A 25,715-nucleotide genomic window follows, 5' to 3' on the forward strand; every position below is an offset into this window, starting at 1 on the left:
AATTCAAAACTCGCACTAGCGAGTTATAAAAATATCGTTACAGAATAGTCTAGCTGAACTGCATAACTAATTATTTTTTAACTAAAAAAAACTAATAATTCCGACTATCCATGTAACACACGCCTTTATCTATCCTTGCATTTTAACATACGTAATCGTAGTGGTATGATTAAGACTGATAACGACGATTTATTGCAACTGGCACTGCACACTTCGCTAGTAAACTACTTCATGATATTTATCAATGAATAAGTTTGGCTAGGTCATAATATAAGGATGCGATATACCTAAGGGACACAATTTAAGATCTATTTACAAAAGAAATACTTTTTACTCCGAAAATATTTATTTCAGAACACATGTTCTTTAGACATTTTTAATTAATTTTCCTAATAGAATATAACACTAGAGTTATGGGAATACTCCCGAGCATCCTGTATAACGCAATAATGAATCAAAAAAATATATAATAAAATACTTATTAAAACATGAACATGAAATCGATATCCATATAATAATTAAAATCAACGAAGCCTTCCAAAATGTCTGTGCCCTTTTCAAAATCACGGCGTGCCGTCAAATTGGAAGACGCCTTTATAATTAAATCTTTATACAGAATGTGAACATTAAAATTGGTTTCTTCATAATATTCAGCAGCGAATCTCAAAGCCTCTAATTATATTTTACTGAAGAGGGTAATTTCCTACGTTCGATTTCGTAAATAAAACATTATACGTAACGTGAAACGCTATTCATAAAAATCTTTTGTTTACACAACGTACAAAAATATTTTTGCGTTTAATAAAATTGCAAGAAAATATTTTGAATGAAATGAATCTATACAAGCGGACGTCCGCAAATTCATCTGCGTAGAATTTAGTTTTTCACAAATCCCTCGATAACTATGGATTTTTCCGGGATAAAAGGTAGCCTATATGTTAATCCAGACTGTAGTCTATCTCTACTTCAAATTTCAGGCAATTCGGTTCAGTAGCCAAGGCGTGAAAGAGTAATAAACATTCATACCATCAAAATCATAAGGTATTCCCAAATCTCGGGAATCCCTGGATTTTTTCGGGATAAAAAGTATGTGTTAATTCAGAGTAAAATCTATTTCCATTGGAAATTTCAGCCATATCGCTTCAGTAGTAGCGGCGTTAAAGAGTAACAAACATCAAAACAAACATACATCCATTCAAACTTTCGCGTTTATAATATTAATAGGATTATTAAGCTTTAACAGTTTTTTGTTTGTTTTTCGTTTGTTTGTTTGCTTGAATGCGCTAATCTCAGGAATTACTCGACCGATTTAAAAAAAAAAATCTAGGCTATATGTTATCCCCGTATTCTTACAGGTACGTGAACCAAGCAGGTGAATTAATAAGTTTACTTATAGAAGCCATATCGGTAGAATTAAACTTAAAAACAATTTTATTTTTAGGGTCGTTCTACGTAGAATGTACGTAATGTTTAAGTAAAGTCATTAATAAGCTGTCCAAAGTTGAACTAGAGTACGACAGTTGGAGTAAATCTCACATTATGAGTGACAGGCGGTGAAACTTTGGGCTGTTAGACTTGTACTCGTATCATTCACTATGTAACGTTGAAGTGTGGTATGGACCTACTCGTACAGCTTAGTCAAATAAGTTATAGTATAATCTATGCTATCTATACTAATGTTATAAAGTTTTTATACATTATATAAGTATTCATATGTATGAATGATATTTAAACTTTATGCAACTGGGTCGAAATATCGACAATAAAAATCTCGTCGTTTTATCGTGGTATGTACCCGTTTAAATATCATTCATAATGAACAACCACGAAATAAGTTTAAAATCATTATTCATATGTAGTATATAAATGTATATGAAGATTATAATATCAACTATCTTAGTCCCATAACACAAGCTACTCTGTATGCTTACTTTGGGGCTAGATAGTGATGTGTATTGTTTAAGTATATTTATTTATTACTATTTATTTATAAAGAGGTAAAGTTTAGGGCTCAAAAGGGCTAGAAGTTGGAACCAAGAGCCGTAAAGCTTATTATTAAAAAAAAGAGGTAAAGTTTGTAACTCTGTAACAATTCTTTGTAAGGGGTAATCTTCGGAAGTACTCATCCGATTTGAAAAATTATTTTACCAGTAAAATGCTACGTGGAGTGGTGAAGGCTATACTTTATATTTGTTACATATATACACTGAGGCACAATTATCCGCCCACTTTAATATACTCGCGTCATATTAAAGTGGGCTGATAATTGTGCCTCTGAGTATAAATTAGCCGAGTTATCACAGTTTTTGTCCTACAGGTCGGACCGAAAATCCTCCTAAAGTTCTCTTAAACAGACTTATTCGCATGCGCTGCCTTAACCATTGTGTATAATTGAAAACAATGTATGGAGGCTTTATGTACCTTCAAAACGTTTTACAAAAAAGTCCGCGACACAATATATCTATCTTCTATATTCTGGCCGATATAGTAACTTTTACTATTTTTTATTAAAACTATTTCCGACTCTTATTCCAAGTACAATACGAAATTAATATTTTCTAATATCTATATTAAATTTGTTATGTGTCAACTCTATTATTTTGACAATAAAAAATTGGTGATACAGTATTAGGGGTATTTGTTTATTCATCATCATCATTATCAACCCATATTCGGCTCACTGCTGAGCTCGAATCTCCTCTCAGAAGGAGTGGGGTTATGCCAATAGTCCACCACACTGGCCCAATACGGATTGGCAGACTTCACACACGCAGAGACTTAAGAAAATTCTCTGAATTGAACTGAATTCTCTCTGTTTCCATTTCAACTTACGCCTTTATAATATTAGTACGTTTGAAGGGAAAGATGAAAGTCATATTATTTAAATGATAGTATTTTTTAAAAAATACCGGTAATTGAGTAGGAGAGTTAAAAGAAAAGTTAAAACAGAAATTATGTGTAGGCACAAAACAAAAAATTGTGACGTTGCGAGACCTCCATCAGGAACGCGCTCTTCTTATTCAAAATCAAATATGTATAAAAAATAAATAGAGAATTATAAGTTATCCTTCTACTATAGTCCCGTGTAAATTAAAATAATACAAAGAAAGCGTTAAACACACACATCCACATAAATACAACCTTAAAACGGTTGTGCGTGTGTATTTAAATTCTTTGCACTTTTTCATTTCATGACGATTTCTGCCAGTTCTTCTGAAATCCGATAAAAGAATCTGTTGCAAAAAACTATTAATTGCAGATGTATGGAATTATACGACTATGCGCACTTGCAAATGTATGGAATTATAGGACTATACAGTACATAGTCTATGCACTCAAAAGCTTTTGAGGGTGAGAGAAACGTGCGTAGAGTGAGTTGTGCAGGATTTGTGTGGTGGCAGTGCGTAATATTTGCTAGTCCTTATACCACCTCTGAGTACCTTGGAATGTACGAGTATGTAACGTAGCAACTTGCTACGTCGGCGTAGCATTATTGTAGTTTTACAATTTTCTTTTTAAATGTAACGTAGCAACTTGCTACGTTGGGGTAGCATTATTGTAATCAGTTTCCTTTTAATACTATACACTATTGCAATAGCTAAGAATTCAGGACTCATGTATAATAATAGTACTTTAAATTGGTTAGTTTTTGTTATATAAGTAAGCATGTGGCTGCAATTTGCAAACCAGGGAAAATAGAAAAAATGTGCCGCCAGTCATGATTTTATTACAGTTTGACGCCATGAGTACCTTGGAATGTACATTAGTATGTAACGTAGCAACATGCTACGTCGGCGTAGCATTATTTTAGTTATACAATTTTCTTTTAAAATGTAACGTAGCAACTTGCTTGCATTATTGTATTCAATTTCTTTTTAATACCTTACACTATTGCAATAGCTGCGAATTCAGGATTCATGTATAATAATAGTACTTAAAGAAGTTAGCCGTGGAAGATTCCGTCACATTTTTGGCAATTGTGTCAGTAGAACCATACGAAACGATAACAAATCTAATTTCCTTTTCGCTTGTGATATTATAAGGCTTCCATTTCAGTCCGATACGTTTATTTGTTCGTACAATATAATGTATTATGTATGGCTTTGGTAATTCTATTTATAAAACGTTCCACAAACTTGTTACCCTGAGGTCTATAGCAACATAACGATACACAGAACACAATATACGGCAATGAAACTTTTCCATTTAGCCGAGGCAATTTTCCGGTATAATAACGGTTAAACACCCATTAATAACATATTTATTAGATACATAGTTCACAATATGACTAAAAAAAATTCATTATATCAGAGTCAGGTAGCCAAATACTAAAATTATAAAGAGGTAAAGTTTGTGGTGTTGTAGGAGGTAATCTCTGAATCTACTACAGCGATTTTGAAAAATCTTTTAGCACTATAAAGCCATGTTATTTGAAAATGACATAGGCTATATTTTATCTCCGTATCCTCAAGAGAATGGGAGGTATGCGGGTAAAACCGCGAGGCGTCGGCTAGTTTTATATAAGCTGACACTTTATCAGCTCCTACCATGCTTCTACCATAGGAGGACAGCAGTCAATCATAAGATTTTATGGTTACATTATAGTAGATCAATGCATCATCATCATTATTATCAACCCATATTCGACTCACGGCTGAGTTAGAGTCTCCTCTCACAATGAGAGGGGTTAGGCCAATAGTCCACCACGCTGGCAGACTTCACACACGCAGATAATTAAGAAAATTCTCTGATATGCAGGTTTCCTCACGACGTTTTTCTTTCACCGTTTAAGACACGTGATATTTAATTTCTTAAAATGCACTCAACTGAAAAGTTGGAGGTGCATGCCCCGGACCGAATTCGAACCCACACCTAGAAACGGAGGCAGAGGTCATTTCCACTGGGTGATTGATGCGTATTTTTCAGATATTTTCTTCGGAATAATATAAGAAAACATATCATCAAAAAAGTATTGTTGTGTAGTTGTCAGTACTTTTTATCTATATTCCCGCCGAAACGGAATCTACGAAGGGACATGAAGGAGTACCCAGTGGCATACACTCCTTTAAATGCAAAAATGCTCTACCTACACGGTGACTCTCATTACGACCCTAAGGAATTTTCCAATTTGTACAAGTGCATACCCAAGTTAAAAACATTGTGCAGGCCACTGGGGGTACCCAAAATTAGTTAACGTTAGTTAGTTTTAACGTAAGTTAGTGTTAGTTAAACAAAACGTAATAAGGTAAGTTTATATAACAAGTGATTCAATCTCACTGCACGTAGTCCTTGAGTCGACTGCACGATGACATTTTTAGTAACATTGCCGACTCTACTTGGAATAAGTAAAGAACTATACGTGACCTATAATCCAAATTGTTTCACTAGTCCGTATATAGAAACAAAATGTATAGTTTAAGTAAACTATTTATAATATTTCAGTTCACGTCTTACCTTTTACGAGTATGAGTATCGACTGAATCCTCTAGAACCGCATCCGTAATAAATACGTAGATAGGAATCAAATGCGAATAGATACGATGGGACGTGTTTGTTTAGGATTTATCGTAGAGCAAAAACCAGCACAGTAGTGTTTGGTATATGTAGCCTAGTTTCGACGTATATCTAATGATTATACCGACGATCGTGTAATGTTTACCCGTGTAGTCAAATGAATGGGTGACTGATTTTACTGTATATGTAATGTTTGTTTGTCTGTAGACACGTGATAGCCCAATATGACTTCTGCCTACTCGGAGGCCGTAGCTGCAAATCCGGTCCGGGGCATGTGCAACTTTTCAGTTAAGTGCATTTAATGAAATTATATATGGTGAAGGAAACAGATCGTGAGGAAACCTGCATACATACTTAATATTTTTTTTAATTCTCTACGTGTGTGAAGTCTGTCAATCCGCATTAAGAATGTTGATGAATATTGGCCTGACCTCACTCAGCCTGAGAGGAAACTCGTGCTTAATAGTGACCCGAATATGGGTTGTTTATGATGATGATGGATAAAGTTCTGTGTTAAGCAGGGGAAATTGGGAGTGTTAAATGTTAACTAGTTTTAAAACACGTCTTTAACCCTACATAAAACGGTCACATGTCCGGGATTTCACGGTTGTTGTCTGAGACTCGAGGGTTTTTTGGTAACATTCTTAGTGGCAATTGTCAGACCTGATAGATTCCCATTCAATAATCTTGTTTTTGTAATGTTTGTTTGTCTGTAGACACGTGATAGCCCAATATGACTTCTGCCTACTCGGAGGCCGTAGCTGCAAATCCGGTCCGGGGCATGTGCAACTTTTCAGTTAAGTGCATTTAATGAAATTATATATGGTGAAGGAAACAGATCGTGAGGAAACCTGCATACATACTTAATATTTTTTTTAATTCTCTACGTGTGTGAAGTCTGTCAATCCGCATTAAGAATGTTGATGAATATTGGCCTGACCTCACTCAGCCTGAGAGGAAACTCGTGCTTAATAGTGACCCGAATATGGGTTGTTTATGATGATGATGGATAAAGTTCTGTGTTAAGCAGGGGAAATTGGGAGTGTTAAATGTTAACTAGTTTTAAAACACGTCTTTAACCCTACATAAAACGGTCACATGTCCGGGATTTCACGGTTGTTGTCTGAGACTCGAGGGTTTTTTGGTAACATTCTTAGTGGCAATTGTCAGACCTGATAGATTCCCATTCAATAATCTTGTTTTGCTCTTTAAATCCGCTTCAACCAGTTTTTTCAACATGTGCAGCTTACCATAAGGTTTGGATATTTTAACGATCGCAATCAGATGTTAATAATAATGACCGAGAAACAGTTTTAACTTGCTCTCTGAAACACTCTACCAACTTTTTGATTCTGGTTTAGGATGTTTACTGTCTTTCTATACAGACGAAAGAAAAACTCGTCATTTCATAGCTCGACTCAGGACTCGAAGCTAAGATTGTCATGATTATCATCCAAAGCTAGACAAGCTAACAACTAAACTAACGCTGCGGTCGGCAAGAGATTATATACCTATTTAGCGTGCATAATGTCGGATCGAGATAACATTATGTGATTGCCTATCTCATATGAATTATGTGTTCACAGAGCTTGTGCTATCTGATCCAACGATAAAATAACATTTGATCGTTACTTTATCATCCTGATTGATAGATCTCTTACTAATTGGCTGGCTTACGTTACTTGAGTTGGATTGATGGAAGCATGAGAATGACAAATAAATTTATTGATATGATGAAATACAAGAAATAGTCGAGAATGCGAGTCATGTAGCAAACCCTCGTTACCAGTAGTGACGGATGGTGATCCCGAAGACACATACGTCATATTAGCTGTCACGCCAAAGAAATTGGTCAATAACACGCTCCTTTTGCTTCAATACGATAATAAATAGTTATTCCGAACTTTAGATACATCGTATTTTTAACCGACTTCAAAAAAAGGTGGAGGTTTCTCAATTTGACCGTATATATATATTTTTTATATAGGTTTGCTCATATGAATCTATGTACGTCGTTTATTGACCGGTTCTGATGATTATTTTTTGTTGGAAAGGAGATATTTCGAGCGTAGTACCGTGAAAAGGAAACCAGGATCTGACGATGGGATCCTCGAGAAATCAAGGAGAACTTTCAAAAATCGTAGGGGCGGCCAATCATCATCATTATCATTTACAACCCATATTCGGCTCTGTGCTGAGCTCGACTCTTCTCTCAGAATGAGAGGGGTTAGGCCAAAAGTCCACCACGCTGGCCCAATGCGGACTGGTAGACTTCACACATGCAGAGAATTAAGAAAATTCTCTGACATGCAGGTTTCCTCACGATGGCCAATGCGTTTCTCTATTTTTTAATTAAGTGTTTTAAAGCACTACAACTTAATGAAGGTCTGGAGTCGATCTGATGATGGAGTCGAAAAACAGACGAGGGAACTCGTCAACAATTACCAGCAGTTACCTTGTGTTCGCTGATGATAAAGCTTTTCAATGATTTTTTTTTAATCGGTTTAGTGGGTTAGGAGTGTAAGTGTAACAAACAAGCAAGCAAACTAACATTTTAATTTATAATATTAGTTAGGACAGACATAGATATTTTCTCCAGTTTCTTTATTCCCGAAAAAATATATTCTCGGCAAAATATAAGTAATACTGGGAAGTATAATAAAATAAAGTTAGGAAACAATATGGAGCTCGGCAGTAGCTAACAGTCGAGGTTAATTAAATTTTGCAAACATTGTTAGGGTTTCTGTTTTTGACATTTGAAGATATATTTGGGGACGCCGTGACCTTTGCTATCGGTTTTGATTCCAAATGGATTCAATTTGGGAAAACGTAATTTAAAAGGATAGATGGAAGAAATTTAAAGTTCAGATTTGTCGCCTTTGCTAATTCATTTTATTAGCAAATCAACTCAATTGACATTTAACGGTTTATGAAATGTGTTACGATATTTTTTGTATCAGTCATTAAAGTAGAAGAGCCGTGATAGCCCAGTGGATATGACCTCTGCCTCCGATTCCGGAGGGCGTGGGTTTGAATCAGGTTCGAGGCATGCACCTCCCGCTTTTCAGTTGAGTGAATTTTAAGAAATTAAATATCACGAGTCAGTCGTCAAACGGTCAAACAATGAAGGAAAACATCGTGACGAAACCTGCATACCAGAGAATTTTCCTAATTCTCTGCGTATGTGAAGTCTGCCAATCCGCATTGGGCCAGCGTGGTGAACTATTGGCCTTAGCCCTCTCACTCTGAGAGGAGACTCGAACTCAGCAGTGAGCCAAATATGGGTTGATAATGAGTCTTTAAAGTTACAATGAAAAACGTTAATTATTTTATTCATCATAGGTGGGTACGAGTACGAGTACATATGTAAGGCCCTGATTCTTTGATAAAAATTTAAATAACAAAATGCAGCATTCTTGTCTGTTAAATGCGTATTTTTTTATTTGATTTTTATTGAGTTGCGAGCCGCGTCTGCAAAACTAATTTTTACATTGAAAACTGTTTTGAATTATTTTATTTTCTCGCAATAGTAGTGAAAAGTATAGTGTAACACGCAAGGCTAAACCCATTATAAACTCGGTTTCTATTTAGCGGCCCTCGTCTTACGGCTCGTGCCCTAAAATACATCTTCTATATCAATAAATAAATCTTTTTAGCCTCTTGTATAACAATCCACTATTTTATTACACTTAAACAAAAGTATAGCCGTGATAGCCCAGTGGATATGACCTCTGCCTCCGATTTCGGAAGGTGTGGGTTCGAATCCGGTCCGGGGCATGCACCTACAACTTTTCAGTTGTGTGCATTTTAAGAAATTAAATATCACGTGTCTCAATCGGTGAAGGAAAACATCGTGAGGAAACCTGCATACCAGAGAATTTCTTAATTCTCTGCGTGTGTGAAGTCTGCCAATCCGCGTTGGGCCAGCGTGGTGGACTATTGGCCTAACCCCTCTCATTCTGAGAGGAGACTTGAGCTCAGCAGTGAGCCGTATACAGGTTGATAACGACGAAACAAAAGTATATAAAATATTATAATATACAAACATTATGCTTCAAGTACTGTAAGAAAGATGGCGACGTAGGTATTTACAGTGAACCAATGTCACAGTCGTCCATTAGTTAATGGGCAAGGCGGCTAATCGTTGCAAAAGGCAGCTTTTTATACGTAAACGGTAACCAGACGTACAGAACTCTGGGGAAGGTTCGAGAAAATATACGCTAGAGATAATAAATTCATACCTTTATAAATTCAAGTGGTGAGTTCTTTAAAAGAATTGAAGTTATATCAGGAAAGTAACTTCGAATGTCTAGTAAGGTCTAAGATTTTAGAACATGTAACTATTCATATCTGTCATTTCTATAAATATATCAATAAGGTTGTTAAGGATACAGATAGTTTGTTCGTAGTTACTTAATTACTTCACTAGCTCCAATATCCTTTGGCAACGCCATTACCTACACGAGAACGACCAAACAATTATTAAACAAAATATTTTTAGCAGACTCAGAAGTGGATTACAAAAATAAGAAAACCAATGTCGAACAAATTCACAACATTTGTCAGGACAATTTAATCAACAATTCAAACTGTAACCAAATCAAACCCTACAATGGAAGAGAATGACTTTGAGTGGAGTCGCGGACTTGTGTGTGTAGGGTAAAGGGTTAACTAGCACTAGCTAGACCGTACGTCGAACGCCTATATCGCCAGTCGTTCCCGCTTGATGGCTACCCCTCTCTAACTCTCTACTCTTTAAGGAAACAAGTCGCACCACCTAGCGTCAGCACAAGCCAACACGAGATCGAGCGACGTCATATTCATCTCAGACTACTATTTCCTACAATATATATATATACGGCTCTTAGGGGACGAAAAATTAAGGAAACATTACAAGTATTATAGTTACTCAATCACGCTTCAATTACGTCTGACTGAACGGATCTGAGTGTTTGGTACAGAGATAGAATAACACAAAACAGATTGTTTAGAATAGTTAAAGTCTACTTTTTAATCTATTATATCCTAAATATGTGATCTACAACTAAAACCGTTAACGTATAGTTTTTATAGAATTCAAAATCACTCAATCCACACACACATATCAATTATAAATGCGGAAGTATGTCTGACTGTTACCGCAAAACCAATTTGGATGAAATTTGGTATACATATAAATTGGACCTTGTCCACAGAATACATAATTATGTACATGTACATGTACATGTCTTGTCGCAGAACATAGGAACATAGTTTTATCTCAAAAATTCCCTCGGGATTTGTAAAAACCTGAATTTCACGCAAACAAAGTCGTGGGCATCTGCTGGTGTTTCATGAAGGAAAACAGACAATTTTATGAATATGCAAAATTCTTCATTATACTTTTTCCCAAGGCAAGAAGTGAAATATGTGGCGCTGTAAATCACTCGATCCCGTCGGTAAGTTGGTCTACATCGAAAATCCATTTAGATGCTTTTTATTCGTGAGTTCGGTGAAACTAGAATATTTTTAGGGTTGCCTGCTACGAGTACCACCATTCTCTAAACTTTCTCTGACTGTTCTTGAAATAGTCTAATTCAAAAAGGGCAGGGTTAATTTCTTTAAAATACATACATAGTCGTATTTCAGTGCACACTTAAAGGTAAATTTAGAAACGTTGAGCAGATCTTATAAGTCCATGAAATTTAAAGATCTGCTAAACTAAAAAATGTAAAAACTAAAAAAAAATGCTAGAAAGTTCAGCAGTTCTTAGAAGAAAAAAATATTATTAAAAAACAAAAAAACTCGACTGCTTAAACTGAAACGGAAAAAAACAAGCTATATACAATTCTATCTAAATACTTTATGTTGCCGCATTCGGTGAAATATAGTTTAGGTAGATCATAGTATATAAGAAAGTATTGTTGTTTGCCTGCAGCATTATAAAGCATTTAGTTAGAATTGTATGTGTATAGATATTGTAATACTTGTTTTACTCTTTTCAGTTCATTACACTTAAGCAGTCGAGTTTTTTTTTTAATTATTTTTTTCTTCTAAGAAATTCTCGGTATAATTCTGGTTTTGACCCATTAGTTAGATTTGCAAACTTGTACATAGCCCTAATGGGTCCAAACAACACACTAAAAAAAGATAACCCTTCTTGCAGTCAGCTAAAAATCATTGATTTGCGAATTAAGCGCTTTTTCTTGTGTCGTTTTTAACTTAATTCTATATAATTAAAGGTATTGTGTCCGGAATGAGATACATACACTACCACAATTTCGACAAATTCAAAGACACCTCATATATCAAAATCCGTCCAGCCGTTTGGAATGTAGGGCGTGCCAAATAAATGAACAAACATACACACATACATTTATACGCTAGAAAAACATTACCCTCCTTCTGACGCAGTCAGGTAAAAAGCTCAATATTTCACAGCCCATTCCATTATAAAGTAACGAGATTTACCTATATACAAAAGTCAAAAACATCCTTTTGTTTTAAAAAAAACAAAAAGAAAAATACGAAATGGTTCGATTGTGATATTTTCAGTGCGATTATGACGAATCGATAACGTTCGAGCGTCGCGAAGGGCATATAGTCGGTAATAATTTATTTAACCAGAAATCGGTGTCCATGGCTTTGAAATTGTCATAAAATTTTGAGTAGGTTTTCAAAGGGCATCAACTTATTATCTATGATTTTTAAATCATACCAAAGCACGATATAGCATTTTAGGAATCATTTAGTTGAAACGTCAAAGATTTTTTAGGATTTTTTAGTTGATACGTCAGGGAATTTTTGTATAGAAATAAATGTGACCCAGGAGAAAATACTTAGGCTACTTTTTGTAGTAATAATTTCGCCTTTAGGAGGAAAAACATATTTACTTACGGACGCAGTCTATGCTAAGGCACAGATCTCGAAATAATTAATCCTCGGTTTAAAAATGAAAATATTACTGAAGTACCTAATGAAAACAACGTTTAAATATCGATATTATCTTATATAGTTTCACAGAGTTATGTAGTTAAAATAAAACTAACAAAATAGATATTTTATTTATCAAATTTAAATACATTGTTTTCCATCCCTAGCGGCAATAGACTATAGCGTCGATTTTTCAGGAAACGGCTTCAACATTAGCCATGTCTGAATTGGTCCTGACGGCTGACACTGAGAGAGTGTCAGGAACTCAGGACCAATTGCCACGTTTTCCTACATTTGGTGAATAAAATAAGGTTATTTATAAACAAAGTCCGACTGTTCTGGTGTTATTTTTAAAAATACAAACGATTTTCTTTTGTTAACCTAATAACATAACATTAAAAATAATATATAGCTGACGCTTTAGCAATTTAATATTGTTAAACAATATAATTATTATGAAATCATGCATCTATTGGTAACCGATCAGTGTGTCTATTATGCACGCCAGTGACGATCAATTATTCTGACGTTTCTTCAGCACCCACGACTATAACTGATCGTGTATTGGTCACTGCGTACATGACGGCTCGATTTATGAAACGTCTTCGCTGCCGTTTGCGCTGCAGAAACGTGAGAATAATTGACTGTCAATGGCTGACTTTACTATAAAATTGCTAAATAAGGGATTTGATGCTTTGAGATGTCGGACTCAAACAATGTTTTTTCATACAAACAATTTTTTATTTATTTATTCGCGGTAAATTCAGTTTTTCACAAATCCTACGGGAACCGGGTTTTTTTCCGGAATAAAAATTATATACGTACTCGTAGTTCAATTACGTCGATCATTTAATGAAAGTCTCATCAAGATTACCCCTTATCGTGCTCTCCGGCACGGAAGTGTAGCCCCATCAACTTTCCAACTCCGGACTGATTTGCACTAAAAATTTTTAGAAAGAAAAAAGCTCCGTAATTCATAACCTGAATCTTGGAATCAAACCCAGGACCTCGTGACGTGAAGTCACATAGAGTAAAAGCAAAGAGGCAAATAAATATCAATAGTTTTAAGTTAATCGCAGACTACCGCAAAATGATATCAAGTTTGATCTCTTGCAACTAATACTTCGGGATCATCCGGGGAATAGTTATTTTTTTATCATTATCCGATGACCGATGTTGTTATATACTCTACATATTTATACATATTTCGTTAGTTGTTGGTTTTACAGCAGTCTGGGATAACTTTATCGTACACAGTTCCATTATAGTAAACCACACCTCACTTGGCATTGGCGAGTCCAGTTTGTAATTAGAATCTCAGGTGTGCCTTTGTTGTGTCTATTGCTCAAACTCAAAGTATAGAATGTAACTGTGATTTGGACCAAATCTGAGACTAGGGTGACAATATAGCTTTTATTACACGGATGTTGCTATATGAACGTTTTATCACTACATATTACAAAACAAAGTCGCTTTCTCTGTCCCTATGTATGCATAAATCTTTAAAACTACGCAACGGATTTTGATGAAGTTTTTTTTAACAGATAGAATGATGGAGGAGGACAGTTTATGTGTATAACTAGCGAACGCTCCCGACTTTGTCCACCCTTATAACAGTAGTATTGCTGTAAAAATGGAGTAACTTCTTCCGTTTTCCCAACACTTCCCTTCACTGCTCTACTCCTATTGGTCGTAGCGTGATGAAAGTAAATTATAACCTTCCCAGGAGTATGAATAATATTTGTATCAAGCAACGTTAAAATCCGTCGAGTAGTTTGTTTCTATAACGAACATACAGACAGACAAAAATTTTACTGGATTGCATTTTTGGATATAGGTATCGATCACTAATCACCCCCTGATAGTTATTTAGGAAATAAATTTCATGTACAGAATGGACCTCTCTACAGATTGATTATAAGTTTAAATAACATCCATTATTATATAATGATTTATTTATTTTGCTATCATCCGCGAAAATTCGGCGAACCCATGCGACAACGTCACCCAGGTCCGACAAAATACTCTCTACGTACGTTTCACCCCGAAACCGGAGCATCCTCAGGAGATGTTGACTCTACAACGTGCAATTGCAAAGTGTCGTTTTCGACCTTTGCTTCGTCTTTTATAGACCAAAAAGTAGGTGGGGCAAGAGGTGGGCGTTGCCAAGATACTCATAATATAAGCGATTTATCTTGCATCGCATTCAAACATTTTTATTAATGGTGACTTCGATAACTCTATTTGTTCATTTAATAGGGTAATTCCTGACTTATTATGTTTTATTATTTCTAATTGTTCCAAAACGCATAGTCGTAGGCCTTTATTGCAAGTGTGTAAAATGTCATACATATGATTATCTGCCAGCTTATGACCAGTATCTAGGAGATGCTTTGCAAAGTGCGACCTTTGTGGACGGTCATTTCGAACAGCGGATATGTGTTCCTTGTAACGTGTATCAAAATTCCGACCGGTTTGACCAATATATGTTGCATTACATTCAGAACATTGCAATTTATATACTCCCGATTTATGTTGCTTTTCTAGTTTATCTTTACCATTGCAAATATTTTTAAGAGAGTTATTTGTTCTGAAAGCCACATTTATATCATGCTTTCTAAGTGTTTTTGCAATACGTTCCGACAATGGACCAAAGTATGTTAGACTAGCTTTAAATTTTTTAGGTTTTTCTAATGGAATGCCATAAAGTTCTTTTCTAATCAACACCAATTGTTTCTTATTGATTATTCTATTCACAATATTCGGGTTGTATCCATTCGAAATGGCCATGCGATATATTATATTTAATTCCTTGTTATACTGATCCCTAGTTAGAGGAATGGACATCAGTCTATGAACATAACTATGGAAAGCTGCTAATTTATGTTGCCATGGATGACAAGATGAAGCTGGTATGGTTATATCTGTATAAGTTGGCTTACGATAAATCCCAAAGTGATGTCTATTATTAACTCTAGTGATTGTTACATCAAGGAAATTTAAAGAATTATTCTGTTCTATTTCTAATTTAAATTTAATTTTTGGGTGCAAATTGTTTAATTTATCTACAAAGACATCCAATTGTCTGTCCGTTCCAGTCCAGCAAATAATTATATCGTCTACATATCGATAGTAATATAAAATGTGATTATTTTTAACAATATTTTTATTTTCAAAGTCATCCATAAATATGTCAGCCATTAAGGGACTCAAAGGCGATCCCATAGCTAGCCCTTCATTTTGCTGATAGTAATCATTATTAAATCTAAAATAATTTTGTTCCATACATATATGTGTTAACTCAATCAACTCTGCCATTTCAGTAGGATGCGTTTTATTTATTTCTAACAATTTATTTAAAATGTCCAGTGTTTCGTTTACTGGAACATTAGTAAATAAGCTATCGACATCTAATGATATTAATTTACAACAGTTAGGTAAATCTATATCCTTGATTTTGGTGACTAGTTCAACAGTGTTTTTAAGTGCAAATACTGGCCGAAAAGAGGTTTTTAGTTTAATTATATTATTTAATTGCTTTGCTAGTTCATATGCTGGCGCTCCAATATAGGAGACAACTGGACGCATTGGGATGTTATCCTTGTGAATTTTAGGTAAGCCATACAAAAGTGGGGCATGAGTATTCATTACAATAGCCTTTTGTTTAGATGTACATTTGGGGAATATAAATTCTGATTTATTTATAGCTAGTCTAACTATTGCAGCAAACTTTTTAGTTGGATCTGTTGATAATTGATGGAATTCGTCTCCAAGAAGTATATCTTTTACTTTATCCACATACTCGTCCCGTTTCATTATTATAACTGTATTACCTTTATCAGCTTTAGAAATTACAATATTATCTCGTGCAATAGTGCTCTGTAACGATTTCAATATTTTCATGTCCTGATTAGGTATTGTGAGAGTGTGAGTGTTATTTATATCGTGCGCTATAATATTTTTAACAATGTCCCCTTTCTTATGAAGTGTTATAGCTAATTCTGTATCTACTGCTAGTATTTCAAGCGATTTTTTAGAGTTTACAGTTGGGATATTGAATTTTAAACCTTTCTCTAAAAGTGTCATCTCATGCTTTGAAAAAACCGTATCAGTAAGATTTTTAACACGAGGATAGAAATCGTGATCAGTGTTGTCAGTAACTGCATTGTCATCTATTACTAGTTGGGATCTAGAGGAACTAGTTTGTAAGAATTGTAATTTCTTTTGCTGAGTAATGTATTTTTTGTGGCATTCTATTGAGGCAAAATCCCTTGCTTTGCTATCTAACAGATCAAATTCTACGTTATGTAATTTGTATGTGAGTTCAGAGTACAATATTTTTAAATGTAGCTTCAAATTATCTCTAATTGTGAACCAACTACGTGATTCTTCATTAAGCCAAATTTTTTGAGCTTTTTTAATAGCAATATCGGCTGATCGGCTATGCATATTAGTTGAAATATTAATATATTTTGGTACTAAATTTAATTGTTTACATTGTTGATTAAACCAAACATTTTGGACTGCAAGTCGATGTAATTTGGTTAATTTTATATAGAGTCGTGCCTGCGTGGTTAAGCTAACCTCTTTTAAATATTGGATAGAAGCAGGCGTTACTTTGCGGAAGTTCATCATGATTATATAATGATTTATTTATTTTGCTATCATCCGCGAAAATTCGGCGAACCCATGCGACAACGTCACCCAGGTCCGACAAAATACTCTCTACGTACGTTTCACCCCGAAACCGGAGCATCCTCAGGAGATGTTGACTCTACAACGTGCAATTGCAAAGTGTCGTTTTCGACCTTTGCTTCGTCTTTTATAGACCAAAAAGTAGGTGGGGCAAGAGGTGGGCGTTGCCAAGATACTCATAATATAAGCGATTTATCTTGCATCGCATTCAAACATTTTTATTAATGGTGACTTCGATAACTCTATTTGTTCATTTAATAGGGTAATTCCTGACTTATTATGTTTTATTATTTCTAATTGTTCCAAAACGCATAGTCGTAGGCCTTTATTGCAAGTGTGTAAAATGTCATACATATGATTATCTGCCAGCTTATGACCAGTATCTAGGAGATGCTTTGCAAAGTGCGACCTTTGTGGACGGTCATTTCGAACAGCGGATATGTGTTCCTTGTAACGTGTATCAAAATTCCGACCGGTTTGACCAATATATGTTGCATTACATTCAGAACATTGCAATTTATATACTCCCGATTTATGTTGCTTTTCTAGTTTATCTTTACCATTGCAAATATTTTTAAGAGAGTTATTTGTTCTGAAAGCCACATTTATATCATGCTTTCTAAGTGTTTTTGCAATACGTTCCGACAATGGACCAAAGTATGTTAGACTAGCTTTAAATTTTTTAGGTTTTTCTAATGGAATGCCATAAAGTTCTTTTCTAATCAACACCAATTGTTTCTTATTGATTATTCTATTCACAATATTCGGGTTGTATCCATTCGAAATGGCCATGCGATATATTATATTTAATTCCTTGTTATACTGATCCCTAGTTAGAGGAATGGACATCAGTCTATGAACATAACTATGGAAAGCTGCTAATTTATGTTGCCATGGATGACAAGATGAAGCTGGTATGGTTATATCTGTATAAGTTGGCTTACGATAAATCCCAAAGTGATGTCTATTATTAACTCTAGTGATTGTTACATCAAGGAAATTTAAAGAATTATTCTGTTCTATTTCTAATTTAAATTTAATTTTTGGGTGCAAATTGTTTAATTTATCTACAAAGACATCCAATTGTCTGTCCGTTCCAGTCCAGCAAATAATTATATCGTCTACATATCGATAGTAATATAAAATGTGATTATTTTTAACAATATTTTTATTTTCAAAGTCATCCATAAATATGTCAGCCATTAAGGGACTCAAAGGCGATCCCATAGCTAGCCCTTCATTTTGCTGATAGTAATCATTATTAAATCTAAAATAATTTTGTTCCATACATATATGTGTTAACTCAATCAACTCTGCCATTTCAGTAGGATGCGTTTTATTTATTTCTAACAATTTATTTAAAATGTCCAGTGTTTCGTTTACTGGAACATTAGTAAATAAGCTATCGACATCTAATGATATTAATTTACAACAGTTAGGTAAATCTATATCCTTGATTTTGGTGACTAGTTCAACAGTGTTTTTAAGTGCAAATACTGGCCGAAAAGAGGTTTTTAGTTTAATTATATTATTTAATTGCTTTGCTAGTTCATATGCTGGCGCTCCAATATAGGAGACAACTGGACGCATTGGGATGTTATCCTTGTGAATTTTAGGTAAGCCATACAAAAGTGGGGCATGAGTATTCATTACAATAGCCTTTTGTTTAGATGTACATTTGGGGAATATAAATTCTGATTTATTTATAGCTAGTCTAACTATTGCAGCAAACTTTTTAGTTGGATCTGTTGATAATTGATGGAATTCGTCTCCAAGAAGTATATCTTTTACTTTATCCACATACTCGTCCCGTTTCATTATTATAACTGTATTACCTTTATCAGCTTTAGAAATTACAATATTATCTCGTGCAATAGTGCTCTGTAACGATTTCAATATTTTCATGTCCTGATTAGGTATTGTGAGAGTGTGAGTGTTATTTATATCGTGCGCTATAATATTTTTAACAATGTCCCCTTTCTTATGAAGTGTTATAGCTAATTCTGTATCTACTGCTAGTGTTTCAAGCGATTTTTTAGAGTTTACAGTTGGGATATTGAATTTTAAACCTTTCTCTAAAAGTGTCATCTCATGCTTTGAAAAAACCGTATCAGTAAGATTTTTAACACGAGGATAGAAATCGTGATCAGTGTTGTCAGTAACTGCATTGTCATCTATTACTAGTTGGGATCTAGAGGAACTAGTTTGTAAGAATTGTAATTTCTTTTGCTGAGTAATGTATTTTTTGTGGCATTCTATTGAGGCAAAATCCCTTGCTTTGCTATCTAACAGATCAAATTCTACGTTATGTAATTTGTATGTGAGTTCAGAGTACAATATTTTTAAATGTAGCTTCAAATTATCTCTAATTGTGAACCAACTACGTGATTCTTCATTAAGCCAAATTTTTTGAGCTTTTTTAATAGCAATATCGGCTGATCGGCTATGCATATTAGTTGAAATATTAATATATTTTGGTACTAAATTTAATTGTTTACATTGTTGATTAAACCAAACATTTTGGACTGCAAGTCGATGTAATTTGGTTAATTTTATATAGAGTCGTGCCTGCGTGGTTAAGCTAACCTCTTTTAAATATTGGATAGAAGCAGGCGTTACTTTGCGGAAGTTCATCATGATTATATAATGATTTATTTATTTTGCTATCATCCGCGAAAATTCGGCGAACCCATGCGACAACGTCACCCAGGTCCGACAAAATACTCTCTACGTACGTTTCACCCCGAAACCGGAGCATCCTCAGGAGATGTTGACTCTACAACGTGCAATTGCAAAGTGTCGTTTTCGACCTTTGCTTCGTCTTTTATAGACCAAAAAGTAGGTGGGGCAAGAGGTGGGCGTTGCCAAGATACTCATAATATAAGCGATTTATCTTGCATCGCATTCAAACATTTTTATTAATGGTGACTTCGATAACTCTATTTGTTCATTTAATAGGGTAATTCCTGACTTATTATGTTTTATTATTTCTAATTGTTCCAAAACGCATAGTCGTAGGCCTTTATTGCAAGTGTGTAAAATGTCATACATATGATTATCTGCCAGCTTATGACCAGTATCTAGGAGATGCTTTGCAAAGTGCGACCTTTGTGGACGGTCATTTCGAACAGCGGATATGTGTTCCTTGTAACGTGTATCAAAATTCCGACCGGTTTGACCAATATATGTTGCATTACATTCAGAACATTGCAATTTATATACTCCCGATTTATGTTGCTTTTCTAGTTTATCTTTACCATTGCAAATATTTTTAAGAGAGTTATTTGTTCTGAAAGCCACATTTATATCATGCTTTCTAAGTGTTTTTGCAATACGTTCCGACAATGGACCAAAGTATGTTAGACTAGCTTTAAATTTTTTAGGTTTTTCTAATGGAATGCCATAAAGTTCTTTTCTAATCAACACCAATTGTTTCTTATTGATTATTCTATTCACAATATTCGGGTTGTATCCATTCGAAATGGCCATGCGATATATTATATTTAATTCCTTGTTATACTGATCCCTAGTTAGAGGAATGGACATCAGTCTATGAACATAACTATGGAAAGCTGCTAATTTATGTTGCCATGGATGACAAGATGAAGCTGGTATGGTTATATCTGTATAAGTTGGCTTACGATAAATCCCAAAGTGATGTCTATTATTAACTCTAGTGATTGTTACATCAAGGAAATTTAAAGAATTATTCTGTTCTATTTCTAATTTAAATTTAATTTTTGGGTGCAAATTGTTTAATTTATCTACAAAGACATCCAATTGTCTGTCCGTTCCAGTCCAGCAAATAATTATATCGTCTACATATCGATAGTAATATAAAATGTGATTATTTTTAACAATATTTTTATTTTCAAAGTCATCCATAAATATGTCAGCCATTAAGGGACTCAAAGGCGATCCCATAGCTAGCCCTTCATTTTGCTGATAGTAATCATTATTAAATCTAAAATAATTTTGTTCCATACATATATGTGTTAACTCAATCAACTCTGCCATTTCAGTAGGATGCGTTTTATTTATTTCTAACAATTTATTTAAAATGTCCAGTGTTTCGTTTACTGGAACATTAGTAAATAAGCTATCGACATCTAATGATATTAATTTACAACAGTTAGGTAAATCTATATCCTTGATTTTGGTGACTAGTTCAACAGTGTTTTTAAGTGCAAATACTGGCCGAAAAGAGGTTTTTAGTTTAATTATATTATTTAATTGCTTTGCTAGTTCATATGCTGGCGCTCCAATATAGGAGACAACTGGACGCATTGGGATGTTATCCTTGTGAATTTTAGGTAAGCCATACAAAAGTGGGGCATGAGTATTCATTACAATAGCCTTTTGTTTAGATGTACATTTGGGGAATATAAATTCTGATTTATTTATAGCTAGTCTAACTATTGCAGCAAACTTTTTAGTTGGATCTGTTGATAATTGATGGAATTCGTCTCCAAGAAGTATATCTTTTACTTTATCCACATACTCGTCCCGTTTCATTATTATAACTGTATTACCTTTATCAGCTTTAGAAATTACAATATTATCTCGTGCAATAGTGCTCTGTAACGATTTCAATATTTTCATGTCCTGATTAGGTATTGTGAGAGTGTGAGTGTTATTTATATCGTGCGCTATAATATTTTTAACAATGTCCCCTTTCTTATGAAGTGTTATAGCTAATTCTGTATCTACTGCTAGTGTTTCAAGCGATTTTTTAGAGTTTACAGTTGGGATATTGAATTTTAAACCTTTCTCTAAAAGTGTCATCTCATGCTTTGAAAAAACCGTATCAGTAAGATTTTTAACACGAGGATAGAAATCGTGATCAGTGTTGTCAGTAACTGCATTGTCATCTATTACTAGTTGGGATCTAGAGGAACTAGTTTGTAAGAATTGTAATTTCTTTTGCTGAGTAATGTATTTTTTGTGGCATTCTATTGAGGCAAAATCCCTTGCTTTGCTATCTAACAGATCAAATTCTACGTTATGTAATTTGTATGTGAGTTCAGAGTACAATATTTTTAAATGTAGCTTCAAATTATCTCTAATTGTGAACCAACTACGTGATTCTTCATTAAGCCAAATTTTTTGAGCTTTTTTAATAGCAATATCGGCTGATCGGCTATGCATATTAGTTGAAATATTAATATATTTTGGTACTAAATTTAATTGTTTACATTGTTGATTAAACCAAACATTTTGGACTGCAAGTCGATGTAATTTGGTTAATTTTATATAGAGTCGTGCCTGCGTGGTTAAGCTAACCTCTTTTAAATATTGGATAGAAGCAGGCGTTACTTTGCGGAAGTTCATCATGATTATATAATGATTTATTTATTTTGCTATCATCCGCGAAAATTCGGCGAACCCATGCGACAACGTCACCCAGGTCCGACAAAATACTCTCTACGTACGTTTCACCCCGAAACCGGAGCATCCTCAGGAGATGTTGACTCTACAACGTGCAATTGCAAAGTGTCGTTTTCGACCTTTGCTTCGTCTTTTATAGACCAAAAAGTAGGTGGGGCAAGAGGTGGGCGTTGCCAAGATACTCATAATATAAGCGATTTATCTTGCATCGCATTCAAACATTTTTATTAATGGTGACTTCGATAACTCTATTTGTTCATTTAATAGGGTAATTCCTGACTTATTATGTTTTATTATTTCTAATTGTTCCAAAACGCATAGTCGTAGGCCTTTATTGCAAGTGTGTAAAATGTCATACATATGATTATCTGCCAGCTTATGACCAGTATCTAGGAGATGCTTTGCAAAGTGCGACCTTTGTGGACGGTCATTTCGAACAGCGGATATGTGTTCCTTGTAACGTGTATCAAAATTCCGACCGGTTTGACCAATATATGTTGCATTACATTCAGAACATTGCAATTTATATACTCCCGATTTATGTTGCTTTTCTAGTTTATCTTTACCATTGCAAATATTTTTAAGAGAGTTATTTGTTCTGAAAGCCACATTTATATCATGCTTTCTAAGTGTTTTTGCAATACGTTCCGACAATGGACCAAAGTATGTTAGACTAGCTTTAAATTTTTTAGGTTTTTCTAATGGAATGCCATAAAGTTCTTTTCTAATCAACACCAATTGTTTCTTATTGATTATTCTATTCACAATATTCGGGTTGTATCCATTCGAAATGGCCATGCGATATATTATATTTAATTCCTTGTTATACTGATCCCTAGTTAGAGGAATGGACATCAGTCTATGAACATAACTATGGAAAGCTGCTAATTTATGTTGCCATGGATGACAAGATGAAGCTGGTATGGTTATATCTGTATAAGTTGGCTTACGATAAATCCCAAAGTGATGTCTATTATTAACTCTAGTGATTGTTACATCAAGGAAATTTAAAGAATTATTCTGTTCTATTTCTAATTTAAATTTAATTTTTGGGTGCAAATTGTTTAATTTATCTACAAAGACATCCAATTGTCTGTCCGTTCCAGTCCAGCAAATAATTATATCGTCTACATATCGATAGTAATATAAAATGTGATTATTTTTAACAATATTTTTATTTTCAAAGTCATCCATAAATATGTCAGCCATTAAGGGACTCAAAGGCGATCCCATAGCTAGCCCTTCATTTTGCTGATAGTAATCATTATTAAATCTAAAATAATTTTGTTCCATACATATATGTGTTAACTCAATCAACTCTGCCATTTCAGTAGGATGCGTTTTATTTATTTCTAACAATTTATTTAAAATGTCCAGTGTTTCGTTTACTGGAACATTAGTAAATAAGCTATCGACATCTAATGATATTAATTTACAACAGTTAGGTAAATCTATATCCTTGATTTTGGTGACTAGTTCAACAGTGTTTTTAAGTGCAAATACTGGCCGAAAAGAGGTTTTTAGTTTAATTATATTATTTAATTGCTTTGCTAGTTCATATGCTGGCGCTCCAATATAGGAGACAACTGGACGCATTGGGATGTTATCCTTGTGAATTTTAGGTAAGCCATACAAAAGTGGGGCATGAGTATTCATTACAATAGCCTTTTGTTTAGATGTACATTTGGGGAATATAAATTCTGATTTATTTATAGCTAGTCTAACTATTGCAGCAAACTTTTTAGTTGGATCTGTTGATAATTGATGGAATTCGTCTCCAAGAAGTATATCTTTTACTTTATCCACATACTCGTCCCGTTTCATTATTATAACTGTATTACCTTTATCAGCTTTAGAAATTACAATATTATCTCGTGCAATAGTGCTCTGTAACGATTTCAATATTTTCATGTCCTGATTAGGTATTGTGAGAGTGTGAGTGTTATTTATATCGTGCGCTATAATATTTTTAACAATGTCCCCTTTCTTATGAAGTGTTATAGCTAATTCTGTATCTACTGCTAGTGTTTCAAGCGATTTTTTAGAGTTTACAGTTGGGATATTGAATTTTAAACCTTTCTCTAAAAGTGTCATCTCATGCTTTGAAAAAACCGTATCAGTAAGATTTTTAACACGAGGATAGAAATCGTGATCAGTGTTGTCAGTAACTGCATTGTCATCTATTACTAGTTGGGATCTAGAGGAACTAGTTTGTAAGAATTGTAATTTCTTTTGCTGAGTAATGTATTTTTTGTGGCATTCTATTGAGGCAAAATCCCTTGCTTTGCTATCTAACAGATCAAATTCTACGTTATGTAATTTGTATGTGAGTTCAGAGTACAATATTTTTAAATGTAGCTTCAAATTATCTCTAATTGTGAACCAACTACGTGATTCTTCATTAAGCCAAATTTTTTGAGCTTTTTTAATAGCAATATCGGCTGATCGGCTATGCATATTAGTTGAAATATTAATATATTTTGGTACTAAATTTAATTGTTTACATTGTTGATTAAACCAAACATTTTGGACTGCAAGTCGATGTAATTTGGTTAATTTTATATAGAGTCGTGCCTGCGTGGTTAAGCTAACCTCTTTTAAATATTGGATAGAAGCAGGCGTTACTTTGCGGAAGTTCATCATGATTATATAATGATTTATTTATTTTGCTATCATCCGCGAAAATTCGGCGAACCCATGCGACAACGTCACCCAGGTCCGACAAAATACTCTCTACGTACGTTTCACCCCGAAACCGGAGCATCCTCAGGAGATGTTGACTCTACAACGTGCAATTGCAAAGTGTCGTTTTCGACCTTTGCTTCGTCTTTTATAGACCAAAAAGTAGGTGGGGCAAGAGGTGGGCGTTGCCAAGATACTCATAATATAAGCGATTTATCTTGCATCGCATTCAAACATTTTTATTAATGGTGACTTCGATAACTCTATTTGTTCATTTAATAGGGTAATTCCTGACTTATTATGTTTTATTATTTCTAATTGTTCCAAAACGCATAGTCGTAGGCCTTTATTGCAAGTGTGTAAAATGTCATACATATGATTATCTGCCAGCTTATGACCAGTATCTAGGAGATGCTTTGCAAAGTGCGACCTTTGTGGACGGTCATTTCGAACAGCGGATATGTGTTCCTTGTAACGTGTATCAAAATTCCGACCGGTTTGACCAATATATGTTGCATTACATT

The sequence above is a fragment of the Bicyclus anynana genome, chromosome 5 (assembly GCF_947172395.1).
Source record: "Bicyclus anynana chromosome 5, ilBicAnyn1.1, whole genome shotgun sequence".
Classification (NCBI taxonomy): domain Eukaryota; kingdom Metazoa; phylum Arthropoda; class Insecta; order Lepidoptera; family Nymphalidae; genus Bicyclus; species Bicyclus anynana.